A 13,003-nucleotide genomic window follows, 5' to 3' on the forward strand; every position below is an offset into this window, starting at 1 on the left:
CAGGTGAGAAGTGGTTGGTGGAGAGAGAGATTTGAGGGTCTCTGGCTTTAAGGTCACCTTCATAGGTACAGGATGTTAGGACTTAGACACAGCTTTCTGGGGGATACAATTTAACCCACTACACATGCTACCTCCTTGATCTCTGGGAAGACACACTGTTTCACCAGCCCTAGGGGATCAGTCTTGATTGGTTCATCATGATAACAATGACAGTCCCATTTGCTCTTGCTACATGCATACTCTCTCTTCAGTTTCTCTTACCCATGGAGGTGAGCAGAGCAGCCAAGAGACATCAAAGGTATTCTGCTGGGGCTCCTGGGAGTGATAGAAACAACATGGTTTTGGTCCCTGTACCTCATCCCTGCTGTGGATGCTTGTGTGAGGACACGCACCTCAGGCGGAAGCCGTGCTTCAACTGTAAGGAGGCAAGCCAGCCCACTAAGGGCCCAAGATGGCATCACTGACCCGCAAAGCAATGCCAGGTTCTGGTCACCTCCAGACTTGCCTAACTCTTCATTAATGTTGCTGTTCCTTGGATGTTCTACTTATGAGTGAGTGTGCCTCAACTGAAACACAAGCCAGACCTAAGGGCAAATGGTGAAAGAAGAGGCAGCAAAATTAGCAAAGAACATGCTCCCCAAGAAACAGGAGAAGGTGACATCCCAGAAGCCAAGGAGAGAGAAACCTTGGAGGAAGATGTCAAGGGTTGGGAGGCCAAGTGAGGTGAATAAGAAAGGTGAGCAAGCCCAGGCCGACGATGGAGGTGAGGGCCTGATGCCTTACTTACCCACAGACCCTGGGAGCTGCCAGCCAGACTCTTGGAAGACCACCCATGAGCTGAAGGGAATGATGTCTGTGGTTCAAGAAGAATGAAGGAGTAAGAGTAGGCATGAAGAGGAGGAAATGGACCCCTTTCTCAGAGGGGGAGGAGGAGGCAGGGAACACTGCAGAATGAGAAGCAAAATCATCCAGGGGTCTGTTGGAGGGGCGACAGATGAGAGGGGAAATCATGGGTTGGAGGGGAGGAGATTGAGAAGACTCGGGAGGCTGGGATAGTACAGGACAGCGGCTATCTAGGGGAACAAGGAAGCTGACCAAGGGAGCAGGGCTGGGGGACTGGAGTGAATCAGGTGCTTCTCTGTGCTCCACGTTCCCAACAGGCAGGTGGCAAGAGGAATCTTCTGCCCTCTTCATACCTACTTCTTGTCAGTGCCTGGCGATGTTTACATACTCTGCATAGAGAAAGAGAAATCACCTAGCTGTTCATCTCTGTTATGACACATACCTTCATGGAGGCAGAAGGGAGAAAACTCACCAGTGACAGAGAAACCAGAGAAATACCCTGTCTTTCCTCATCAGGGAAGAAGGATGTCATAACAGAGAATCAGCCGTGGCCTTGCGTCCGGGCCTGCAAACCTGCCATCGAGCAAAGCAGAAACTTCTCTGGCTGACTGTTATGGAAAATAAAAGTGCTCCTAGTGTGAATTCTGCTGTCAGTGTGGTAATATACGGGTGCATGTTTGTAAGGAAGGAAATATCACCCGAAAAAAAACCTCCTGGTTGATTATATATTGGCAGTGTCTCTGGCTTGGGTGAGCTACAGATGCCTTTTATTTATGTCTGTGTACGCGTGTGCATATATGTTTAATATTTTAGTGCCCAGGGGGCACCTGCCATTTCGAGATAACAATCCAGTTTTTCATTGCCAAGTGAGGTAACCGGAGAAGCCACAGTGACCTGTGCTTTTATGACAATGGTTTCTACCTATTTCCCCTTCACCCAGAAGAGGACCCACATCCAACAAATCATGCTGCAGGCAGGAGGTGGGCACCAGCATGGCAGGAGAGAAAATCTACAGCCAGTCCAGTTCCCAGAAAAGTAATTTTCCATGTCACGCGTCAGCTCTTCTTCATCCTTCATTGGGAAACACCGTGCAAAAAAAGATGAGACAGTGACCTTGAAGGAGGAATATTAGCATGTGGCTGAGGAGGAAGGAGGAAAATGCTGCTTCCCACGTCTCCACGTCCCTGTTTGGTTTTGACGACTTCAGACAACAGCATCCCCTCCAGGTCCCTTAGAAGGCCCGCAAACTACCAGTCCACCTTCCTCGGCCCTCAGTAAGATCTCTCGTGGCTTCTTGAAATGACATTTATCTAGTGAGACAAAGTCCCTGCTGACCCTGAAGATGAGGTCCGTGCCAGATGTTCAGGCAGTTTGAGCTTCATCCATCAAACATGAACTCCAAAATATTCAAAATATTTCTTAGAATATTCCTGCTCGAATGTTGATGGGGAAACAGGTGGGAATCACTGGCAGCTCACTTCTCCTGGGTGAGGCCCGGATGGGAAGCAGTCGCATAAGCACAAGAGGGGAACACCCACAATGTGTCTTGGAGAGACGCCCAACAGTCAGAAAAGCAGGTTCCACACAACTTAGGCAAAGAGAGTCGGAGGTGAAGTCCATGTTCCAAAGGGACACAGGTGGGAGGACAGAGCTGGGAGAGGCATGTCAAAGCCAGCAGACTAGAGAACAACTCGATTAATTACAGAGACACAGACAGGGACAAGGTGGCAAGGATTTTCGCCTGAGCCACTGTGTACTGCATGTGATCTTATAGGTGTTATAACTTCACCAGTGAAGAAAATTCAACTCAAAACAATAGGAGAATCAAATCAGATCTAGAATCTACTCTCACAAAATGAGGCTACATTCTCAACCTAATTCTTATAATTATTATATACAACTTGACTGTTTCTGGAAAGAGTTTTGACTAGTTCATTTTAAAAGATGCAGCTACAAGAGAATCGGAAAAGAAGTCGGTAATAAAGGACAAAGAATTGCACTCAAAATCCAGGACAGGTATGGGTATGGTGGTGATGCACTGAATTTAATTAAGTGGGAGTTTCCTGGCAATCAAAGTGAAAAGGGAAACAGGGTAGGTCACAAAAATCTCATGGTCTGATGAAAATTTCAACATAGCAGTCAATAGCTGAGAAAAAAATATACCCAACACTAACATTCAAGGGGAATTGATCGTGGGACTTTTTATGCAATAATCCATCCAGTGAATACTGTCTTTAATAAAACCTTTACAGAAGATGCAGAAATATAAGTTTTCACCCAAATTTTATAGGACCTATATTAGAAGCTTGGATGGAAATATAGCTCTCGAAGAGTCATAGGTCACACAGCCCTGGTCTCTGGGTTAGGTGCACCATACGATGTACACCTCTGTTTTCCAACCACATTGAACCAAGTTTGCCTGAATATTTGCCCCATCTCCCTCCCCAAATTTCAAGGAGAAAGTTGCCTTGAGGAGAGCATTTGTTTTTTTTACTTGTGTTTGTACCCCAGTGCCCAGCACAGTGCCGGGCACACAGTAGGCATTTTATAACAGTGTTGGACACAGGATGGAATTTAACCCCTCGACAGGACTCAGGGTGGCATATCTCCTAGCCCATACAAAGAGGTAATCTGTGTGTCCTGCTGCCCGGATCCCTAGCATGATCCCATTTCTGGGCTTTCTGGAAAAATGATCCATTCAGCCTTTTCTTTACCCCTGTGAATGCTTCCCTGTCCTTCCAGCATGCTGCCCTTTTGTTATGTAAGCCAGAGTCCACTCGTGTGGCTCTGACAGGTTGCGTGACCACAACAGTGCTAATGCTTGCACCAGAGACCCTCTCCTTGTCTCCCTTCACAACCCTCACTGGCCCTCAGGCTCATCTCAAAACCGGTTTACAGACACCAACTTCCTATTGACCACAGCCCATTATCCCCAAATAGATGAACTCTCTCTCACTCCACTGAGCCACACGCCAACCTATGTATATGCAGCATAAGCCAATCACAGTGCGACCTCTGTGACATCAGCTATTGCTATGTTGATTGACCTCTCCAGTCGCAGGGCACCTGTAGGTGCATGGTAGGTGCATGGTATTGGCTGAAAAAATACATTGAGATCATTTGGTTATGGTTCCTAAATGTGGAACCGCAATGCGCTGACAAAACCAGCTGTGACATCACTTTCTAGAACCATCTGTGCAGCCCTTGACATGTCATCTACCCACCTTGAGCTTCTTTTGCTTTATCTGAGAAAAAAAAGTTATGCCCTTTGTTCCTTAAGGTCTCTGTAATCTAGAAAAACATCTCCCTGGATCACTTCATGGCATTTCCTTAATACTTTGACCCCTGCCCCACGGTAAGCCAAGGGACCATAGAAAACCACCTTCCCAACACCGGCCCTTCACATTATGCCCCCTTGATATGTTTAAGTGTCCAATATATTGTCTTAAAATGCATTTTATTACTGACAAATACTTGCATTATTGTCATGTTTTTATAATATATGACTCCAAGTAATCCCTTGAATTCGAGATCAAACTGAGTTTGACCAATAATTACATAAATGTCACTAACATTTTTATTTTCTTTAAGGTTTTAGTTGATTTTTCTTTCATTAATCATAAGAAGCTGAAATGATTTCATGTCAAACCCACATGGCTTTGCAAAAGGAAGATAGAGGGTCATACTCAGAACTCTAGGCTGATTCAGAGGCTGCATTTCCAGTCCGATACCAACTCCAAACTGTTTCTGCTGGGTGTGCCTTTTTAATGCTCATAAATCCAGAGTATATAAATCACTCGAATTCCCTTTTCTAAATAAAATTTCCACGTTAAGGTCATGTTTTCAAATAGGACTTCAACCTCCGTTGATTAACCATGGCTAGAACTGGAGCCAAGAACTCTAAAGAAACTTGAGCCAAATCATAATGTGCACTGAATTTTTATAGTCACATAAATGTGTATAATAAGCAAAATAAAAACGGAATTTGTTTAAAGAGATTGAGCATTGGGCTCTATCTGATCTCCTCCCTATAGCAAAATCCAGACAGGGTTAGGGATGCCTTCTTCTCTTGTGATAGGATCATCCAAATCATCTTGAGTTGGGCCAAGAAATATGTGTACGAATTCCCTTAAGGGCTCTGGGCACACCCTCAGAGCAGGGAAAGGGGGTCTGAGACCTAAAGTTGTGACCATTCAAGAACTATCCACTCAGACCTCAAGGAAACCAATGCCCCATGCTCCGTTCTGCTCATCCAGTGCCCTCTTGGAGAGGCAGAGTCCGGCCCCACATTTCTTGAAGTAGAAAGAGCATTGGATTTGGAATGGAAAGATATGTGTTCTGATCAGTATCCACCAATAAAAGTCCTGAGATTTGAAAAGAGTCCTTTTAAATTCTCTGAACTTAAATCCGTTTATCTGTTAAAGGGGTTCCTTCTTCTACTGTATAGTGTCCCCGTCCCAGTCTTGTTGTGGGAATCCAAGTGAAGGTGAACACTCTTTGCCTGGCTAATTTTCCAAGTCTTTAGTCTCAGATTCCTTTGAGGAGCCATCCATGCCCTGCCCTCAAGCCCCCAAACCAGGTTGACACCCCTCCTCTGGACCCGGAAATCACCTTTGGGCTCTGGCATCTAGAATATGAATATCCTGTTATCTATAGCTGTTTATGGAGACGTCCTTCCTTTTTAGATTATAATCTCTGTGGAGACAGGGACTCTCGCCACTGTCTTGTGCATTCACTGCATTGCAGAGTTCATTGTGGAAAAATAGTCAAAGGAAATATTGCCAAAAGATCTTCTCTCCTCCCTTTTCTGCCTGCCCCAGCTTCCATGACCTTCACTGGTAGCAAAGGTACGACTGAAGTGGGTTTGGCACTCCCCAAACACCATTTTACTGGTGGTATATCTAAATGATATTATGTGGGAGGAAAGAATTGGGTTTTTGTCACCTGATGGATAGAGACAGCAGTAACTGCTCCACTTCCTGCAGGCTCTTGTGCTGACACCTTCGTCCTCGCTTCCTGTGTGTCCAGGGAGCCCGGCCTGAGAGCGGAATTGCTGGCCAAAGCATCCCAGGAACTGAGGCATAGAGACTGAGGGGTAGAGAGCTCTTTGTCCATGTGGACAAGCACAGAGCATGGATGTGAAATGAGGACACTGGGGTTCTAGCCTTGGGACTGCTAGACTCAGTGCTCTCCCCAGGCCTCTACTTTCTCACCTGTGTAATGGTCACATGTTTTATCAGTGTTCATCACACTTATTGTTGCCTTGGTTTTGGCCAAAAAAAAACAAACAAAAAAAAAAAAAAAAACATTGCTCAGAATGTAGCCCACTACAGCAGGTCACTCTGCTTAAAGCAAGAGGGGAGACCCTGAAGCTGCCCCAGTTCCCCCCCTTATCCTGGGACCACTGATGGGCTCCACAGATTTTCTAAGGTTCTTTGGAACACAGTTTGAAGACCACAGTCCCAGGAGATAGGAGGTTCCACTGGCTATGGCAGCCTCTCAGCCATGATTTTTTATGAACCATGACTAAGGTGACCAACTGTTTTAACATACCCAAGACTGAAGAAGTTCTCAGACATGAGGGTTTGGGCGTTAAAACAAGGGAAATCACATACCAGCTGGGCTGAGCAGGATACTCTGCCTTTGGACAAACCAACCCATGCAGTCTGGGGCCAGGGAAAGCCGGTCTGCATGGTCAGCAGGGCAGACTGGGGCACAGTGCCTTTAGAGCCAAGGTCACACCAGACATAACAGTACTCTTATACCTAGTGCTATAGTGTGAAATCGCATTAGAATGACATTTTGAAAAGTTGATTGAATTTTCTTTTCCCTGTTCTCTTTGCCCTTTCTGCCAGCCCATCAGTGCCTGCCCTCAGCTCAAGAAAAGGATGGTGTATGGCAGAGAATCAGGGAAACTACTGGTCTGTTTCAAAACCTAACACTTTGAATTTGCAAGCACCTGGGCTTTGGGGTTCACACTTTTGAAAGCATGAAGGGCTTGGCTTATACAATACTTTTCATAAACAATAGGTTTTTATAAAAAGATGAAGAACTGCATTCTTTTCTTATTCCTCCCTTAATAAATTGCCACCAACGGCAAACAACACACGTGTATTACTTTACAGTTGAGGAGTCAGAAGTCGGACCCAGATTGCCCTGGGGTGGAGTCAGAGTTTCAGCAGCGCTGTGCTCCTTCTGCAGGATCTGGGTGGGACTCCATTTCCTGGCCTTGCCAGCTTCTAGAGACCACCTGCTTTCCTTGGCTCATGCCCCTTCTCTATCCCCAAGGTCAGCAGGCTAGCTTGCTTACCACAAGTGCCAAGCAACTGTGCCAACTTTAAGTTTGTTCCAGACTGGAGAAGGGGGAGGGGCAGCAGGTCACAAGGAAAGGAGAGCTCCATGGGGTCTAAAATGAGAGGACACAGGGAAATAATGCAGACAGATTGAGTTGGCTTCCAGACCCCATCCAGTCTCGACTTGAAATCTCATCTTTTTCCAGTACCAAAGAGTTCCATGGGAGCCTCCTCCAGGTCCACAGGTGGTCCAGTCTCCAGCTCAGAGTACTCTACCCAATGTCAGTGACCAGGAGCCTCAATGGCCACTCCTGCCACTGAGCATCTCCCCACCAACCACAGCTAATATGGTGGCCGAGGACCATTGGTGGCATAAACCAGTCTGTAGCCTGTGGCTCAGCTAGATCCCCAGTACAACCAACCCCATATGGACAATCTCTAAGCATGAAGGCTGAGGAAGATTGAAACCTCCACTAAGAAGGAGGGTAGTGTGCTGGGGAAGGAAGGGAGGAAGGGAGAGAATGGGAAGAGGGAGGGAATGGAAGAAGGAAGGGAAAAAAAGAGGAAGGAAGGAAGGGAGAGAGGGAGAAAGGAAGGAAGTGGGGGGGGAGGGGAAAGAAGAAATTTACTTCCCACCCGATACTTCTATTTGGATGGGCATTGAATTAAACCAGCTCAAAGTCTCCTACAGATGATGGTAAAACACTGTCGTATTACAGCATCATTGAACTAAACTGAGAATCTTCCTAAGCTCAAAAATATGAGATTTCCTTTTCTTTTCCTTCCCTTTTTCCCCTGCTTTCCCTACCATCTTAAAATTGAATCCTTGTTATGTGCCTGTGTCAAACATTACGTTAGGAAAAAAAAAAAAAAACAAATTAAAACAAAAACAAACAAAAAACCCCACACAGGGAACCCTTGTAGGGACACCAAAAGTTGTGTTGGAGAAACAACTTAAAATTTAACAAACTATGACTCCTGACCAATCGATTATTATCTTTTAGTGAAAAGAAAACCGTCAGTAGAGATCGCATGTGAGAGCCCATCCCACGCTCAGCAAGCCTTGGGGGAACAAGGTCTGCACAAGTTCAAGGTGCGACTCTCTTGTCTTATTTTCATGGAAAGAAAAATCTCGAATCAAAGCATCTGTCCTTTCCCTTGTATATGTCAAAATGTAATTGGCAATGGTTGGGGTTTGTTGCCTTTATTGCTTTTAATAGCTGTATAGCCGCTGATTGCCCAAGCTGATGGTTAATTTAATTTCTGTCAATACAATATTGGGGCTGTCTGCATATTCAGACCATGATTAACTGCTGCTGAGTCCATAACACTGGTGTTATTATTACTGCATTTAACTACCTCTCGGGAGAAGACAAATTAAATTATGTTGAAAATGCTGTTGATTATCATTACGAACTTATTTGTAGAGCACAATTACTGATCTGTTGTAAAATAAATCAAATTTTTTTATCATCTTTGTATAAATTAACTTTACTGTAGGAGAACGGAGAGCGGAGCCTGAAAGAGTTTGGGCCTCCTTGTGTAAGTCAACGGAGAACTGCATTAAAATAATAATCACACGCGAACGTAATATTATATTTTAATAATGAGCTACTTCATGACTGAGAGTGCCTCGTAGATTATGGAATTCCAACAATAAAGCAGCTAGCTCAATGTGTGCCGTGCGCTGTTGACTCCAATGCGGGTTGAGATCGGGGGATGAATTATTCCCGGGATGTGACTCCAATTCAATCTGAAATCACCACTGGAGTAATTTAAGGAAGGCGGCTCTAAGAACACAATTACATTAATAGCTTACATGTGATCATCATTTAGCTTTTGCCATTTCTTCACAATTTACTAGGTTCTGTTACCATAATGCAAGTGAGGCCAAACCCGGTCACGTGGGATCAATAAGCCGTAGCCTGTCACCTTCGCAATGGCAAAGACCAAAGACCCCAGGCCTGCAGGCCACAGAGTCTCAGACTCGCCGTCCCATAATTAACTCTAAACGCAAGCCTGATCTCAAGCCGTCCACTAATGGCCAATGAAGGCAATAATATTGCATGCTCCTCTCGCTATTATTTTGAGCAATTTCTGCACCTTTAAATAACTATGTGCATCAAATGGTTGAGTAATCGGAAGAAGAAATATGTACCACCGGGGCCTTCCATTTAAATACAAGTGGCTATGTGGCAAGACAGTGTAACAGACTGGGAGCCCAGCAGAGTTCAGTTCAAGGCCCTTCCCTGCCACAGACAGGCCAATTGTGGGCAAGATGACCCGTCTTGCTGGGCCTCAGTTTCCTCTTTTGTAAAATGGGGATGTTTGGGTTTTGTGGCTTAGTTCAGCAAATTAATTTTTTTCTATGTTCTGCAACAAATTACCACCAATGTAGGGCTTAGCAAACACCCATATATTAGCTCCCAGTTCTGCAGGTCAGAAGTGTAGGGATGCAAATAGAGACAGAATCATCATAGCACAACTATAAGGTTAGGAATTATTAGCCTGGGGGCACCTACGTGGCTTAGTGGATTAAAACCTCAGCTTTTGACTCAGGTCATGATCCCAGGGTCCTGGGATTGAGCCGCGAATCAGGCTCTCTGCTCAGGAGGGAGCCTGTTTCCTGCCCACCTCTGCCTGCCTCTCTGCCTACTTGTGATCTCTGTCTGTCAAATAAATAAATAAAATCTTAAAAAAAAAAAAAAAGGAATGGTTAGCCTGGGTTGTTCAGTCAGTTAAGCACCCAACTCTTGATTTTGGCTCAGGTCATGATCTCAGGGTCATGAGATCGAGCCCTGTGTCAGGCTCCACACTGGGCGTGGAATCTGCTTAAGATTCTCTCTCTCCCTCTGCTCCTCTCCCACTATGTGCATATGCTCTCTCTCTCTAAAAAAAAACAAAAACAAAAACAAAAACAAAAAAACATTAACGTTTGCCACCAGCCACCAGGAACCAGGAGAGTCATAAAATAGAGGCTCCTTCATAGCCTCCAGAAGGAACCAATCCTGTTGACACCTTGATTTGAGACCTCTAGCCCCCAGCACTGTGAGAAAACTATGTTCTGTTGTTTAAAGCCTCCTTGTTTAGCAGTTTCACAGGTCAGCCCCAGAAAATGAATCAGACTATCATCCTTTTAGGATGGGAAGCATATGATCTACCCTAAGCCTCTCCTCTGGACCAGGCACTGAGGATTCCAGTGAAAAGGACCATCAAGGAGCTCCATCCTGGAAGGAACTCTGCCACCTGCCCATGGGGATATGGACCCTCACGTGGTCCCGGCTCTCCTGACTCAAGCTGACCTCCTGGGTGTCTCCATGTGTCCATCTGTTTTTAGTAAGTTACCAGCTCCTCTGTTGCCCCCAGCCGCATGACCTTAGCTTAACCACTGACCTTGGCTGGACCGTGGAGGAACACCTTGGGACCATGGAACTGAAGGCCATGTCTGCCCCCCAGGGAAGAGTTGTGACACACACACCCCCTACAAAGCTGTCTTGCTGCCCAGCATAGTTTGTACGTCATTGGCAGTGGGCATTCTTGCACACAGGGGCACAAAGATAGAGAAAACCCAGCTCTTAGCCCTGCCGCAGTGACCCTTAAACAATCCTGTTATTTTCTGGGACGTGCCTTGAATGGCCTTGTGGGGGCTGGAGTCAGATTAACTTAGCTTCCTGCCACAAATTGGAACTGACGTGTCATATGGGTGAGAGCTGCACGAAGTAAATAAACACTTCATTTGGATAAAATAAGTGTGATCCACAACAATGGTATTTTTCTTCAAAGACAATACCTCAGTGTTCACTCCAGCTCTAAAGAGTGCCACTGGGTTCCAGGGGTGGGGAGAAAGAAGGGCTGGAGTCCAGAACCTCCTGGTTGTTTTTAAAGACAAAGTACTGGCTTTACAGATGGGGCTGCAGGAAGGAAACACAGAACGCACATCTGGGCTTTCCAACCCACCTCTTCAGCTTGCTCTTGGAACACTGGAACTGTCACATGGCTCCCCAGAACCGGGTGAGGGATGAGGCCACAGCCCCAGTGTCTGCAGACCAGCCTACTGGCATATCCACACCTTCATCCTCCTCCGTGGTTCCAGAAGGATCCCTCTCCTGCACTACCCTCCCCCACAGGAGGGCTGCAGTACACATGTGCCTCAGCACAGACATGGTTTTCCCTGAAGCATCTTCCCTCATGTGTGATGAGTGTGTCAGTGCGTCCTTCCTCTCTCCCTCTGCCTCTTCCCTGACAGTCCCTGCCTGTCCTGCATCCCTGCATTTCTCAGCCCACCGAAGTGGCTTGCCCGCCTGCTCACCTAACCACCTCTGAGCCCCCATAGCTTCCCTGCAGTGTCTTTAGCCTGTTCAGCACACCCTTCCACTGTGTCAACGAATAACTAAACATGTGAGGACACGCTCCCTGGGTTGTAGGGATCCACTTCCAGAGAGCTCTGTCCCGCTGAAAACTGGGCTCTGTGAGGAGCTGTCTTCCCCAGCTTTTCATCACCAACTGCACAGAAACCTGACAACACGTTCCCAGACCTGGACAGTGTTGTACCATCTGCTTTCAGGCCCTGACCCTCCAGGCTGCTCTAGATTGACCTCAAGAGTCACTGCTCGGTGCAGCCTACTGGGAGAGTTGGTAGCGGCTTTCCCGAGGTTCTTGAGATTTGTAACAATCTCTGGGGAGCCCTTCAGAGCCCTTGCTTGGATACCGACACTGAGAAGGTCGCAGGTGGCTTTGCTGCCTTTCATGTCTGCAGCCCTCCAAATGGTTGCAGAAGCTTCAAATTCCTTATTGAAAACAGCTCAAACAGGTTTTTTAAGACCCAGCAAACTAGGGGTGCCTGGATGCCTCCATCAGTTGAGCATCCGGTTCTTAGTTTTCATGATCTTAGGGTAATGAGATGGAGCCCCACATCTACCCCACACACAGCATGGATTCTCTCTCTCCTTCTCCCTCTGCTCCTCCCTCCTGGGCACACACACATGAACACACTTTCTCTCTCTCTATCTCAAAAAAAAAATGTGTGTGTGTGTGTGTGTGTGTGTGTGTGTGTGTGTAGCAGACTAATTCTGAATTTATCTAAGAAGACAGAAGCACTGCATGGCTCAAATAATCTTGAAGAAAAACATGGGAAGAATTGCTCTACTCAATAATAACTCTTACCATATACATAGAATAATCATGAAAGTGTGGTATTGTGTGAGGGATGGGTGCAAAGATCAGTAAAACAGAAGACTGACCCAGAGACAAACCCACATCAATTTGCCCACATGATTTTTGGCAAAGCTACCCATACAGCTTGAAGGAAAAAGGAGGACCTTTGCAGAAAGTGGTTCTGCTGAAACTGGACATCCCTAAGCAAAAGAAATGACTTCAACCTAAACCTCACATATTATACAAAAATTAAATCAAATGTAAAATGTGCAACTGGAAAGCTTTTGGGTGGGGGAGAGAAAGAAAATCTTCAGAATCGAGGGCCAACCAAAAAATTCTTGGACTTGACACAAACAATGTGATCTATAAAAGGAAATTCCATCAATCATACCTCATCGACACCATAAATTTCAGCTCCACAAAAGTCCCCGTTAAGAGGCTGAAAAAAAAAAATGATCCATTTAGAAAATGGGCAAAAGACATGAACAGGCATTTCACCACAGAAGATACTCAGATGGCAAATGAGCCCATGAAAAGATGTGGAGACACATTAGCCATTAGGGAAATGTGAAGTCAAACCAGAGTGGGACCTCACGACACCCATCAGAGCCAGTAAAATACCAAATAGTCACCCACCAGCTGCTGGCGAGCATGTGGAAAAACCGGAGTCCCCCCTACTTACCCATGGGCAGGTAACATGGTGCAGCCACCCT

The 13,003-nt window shown here is 46.0% G+C and overlaps 1 long non-coding RNA gene across 1 annotated transcript; it reads right to left on the bottom strand.

Annotated features, from left to right (window-relative positions):
* Nucleotides 1-8,719: 8,719 nt before the first annotated feature.
* On the bottom strand, nucleotides 8,720-12,720 carry LOC116856216. Its single transcript, XR_004380507.1, has 2 exons — nucleotides 12,682-12,720; nucleotides 8,720-8,926 (listed from the first exon to the last, which is right to left on the bottom strand). It is a non-coding gene; the product is annotated as an uncharacterized LOC116856216 (long non-coding RNA).
* Nucleotides 12,721-13,003: the final 283 nt, after the last annotated feature.

Source organism: Lontra canadensis, unplaced genomic scaffold, assembly GCF_010015895.1.
Source record: "Lontra canadensis isolate GAN:19392208 unplaced genomic scaffold, GSC_riverotter_1.0 scaffold108, whole genome shotgun sequence".
Classification (NCBI taxonomy): domain Eukaryota; kingdom Metazoa; phylum Chordata; class Mammalia; order Carnivora; family Mustelidae; genus Lontra; species Lontra canadensis.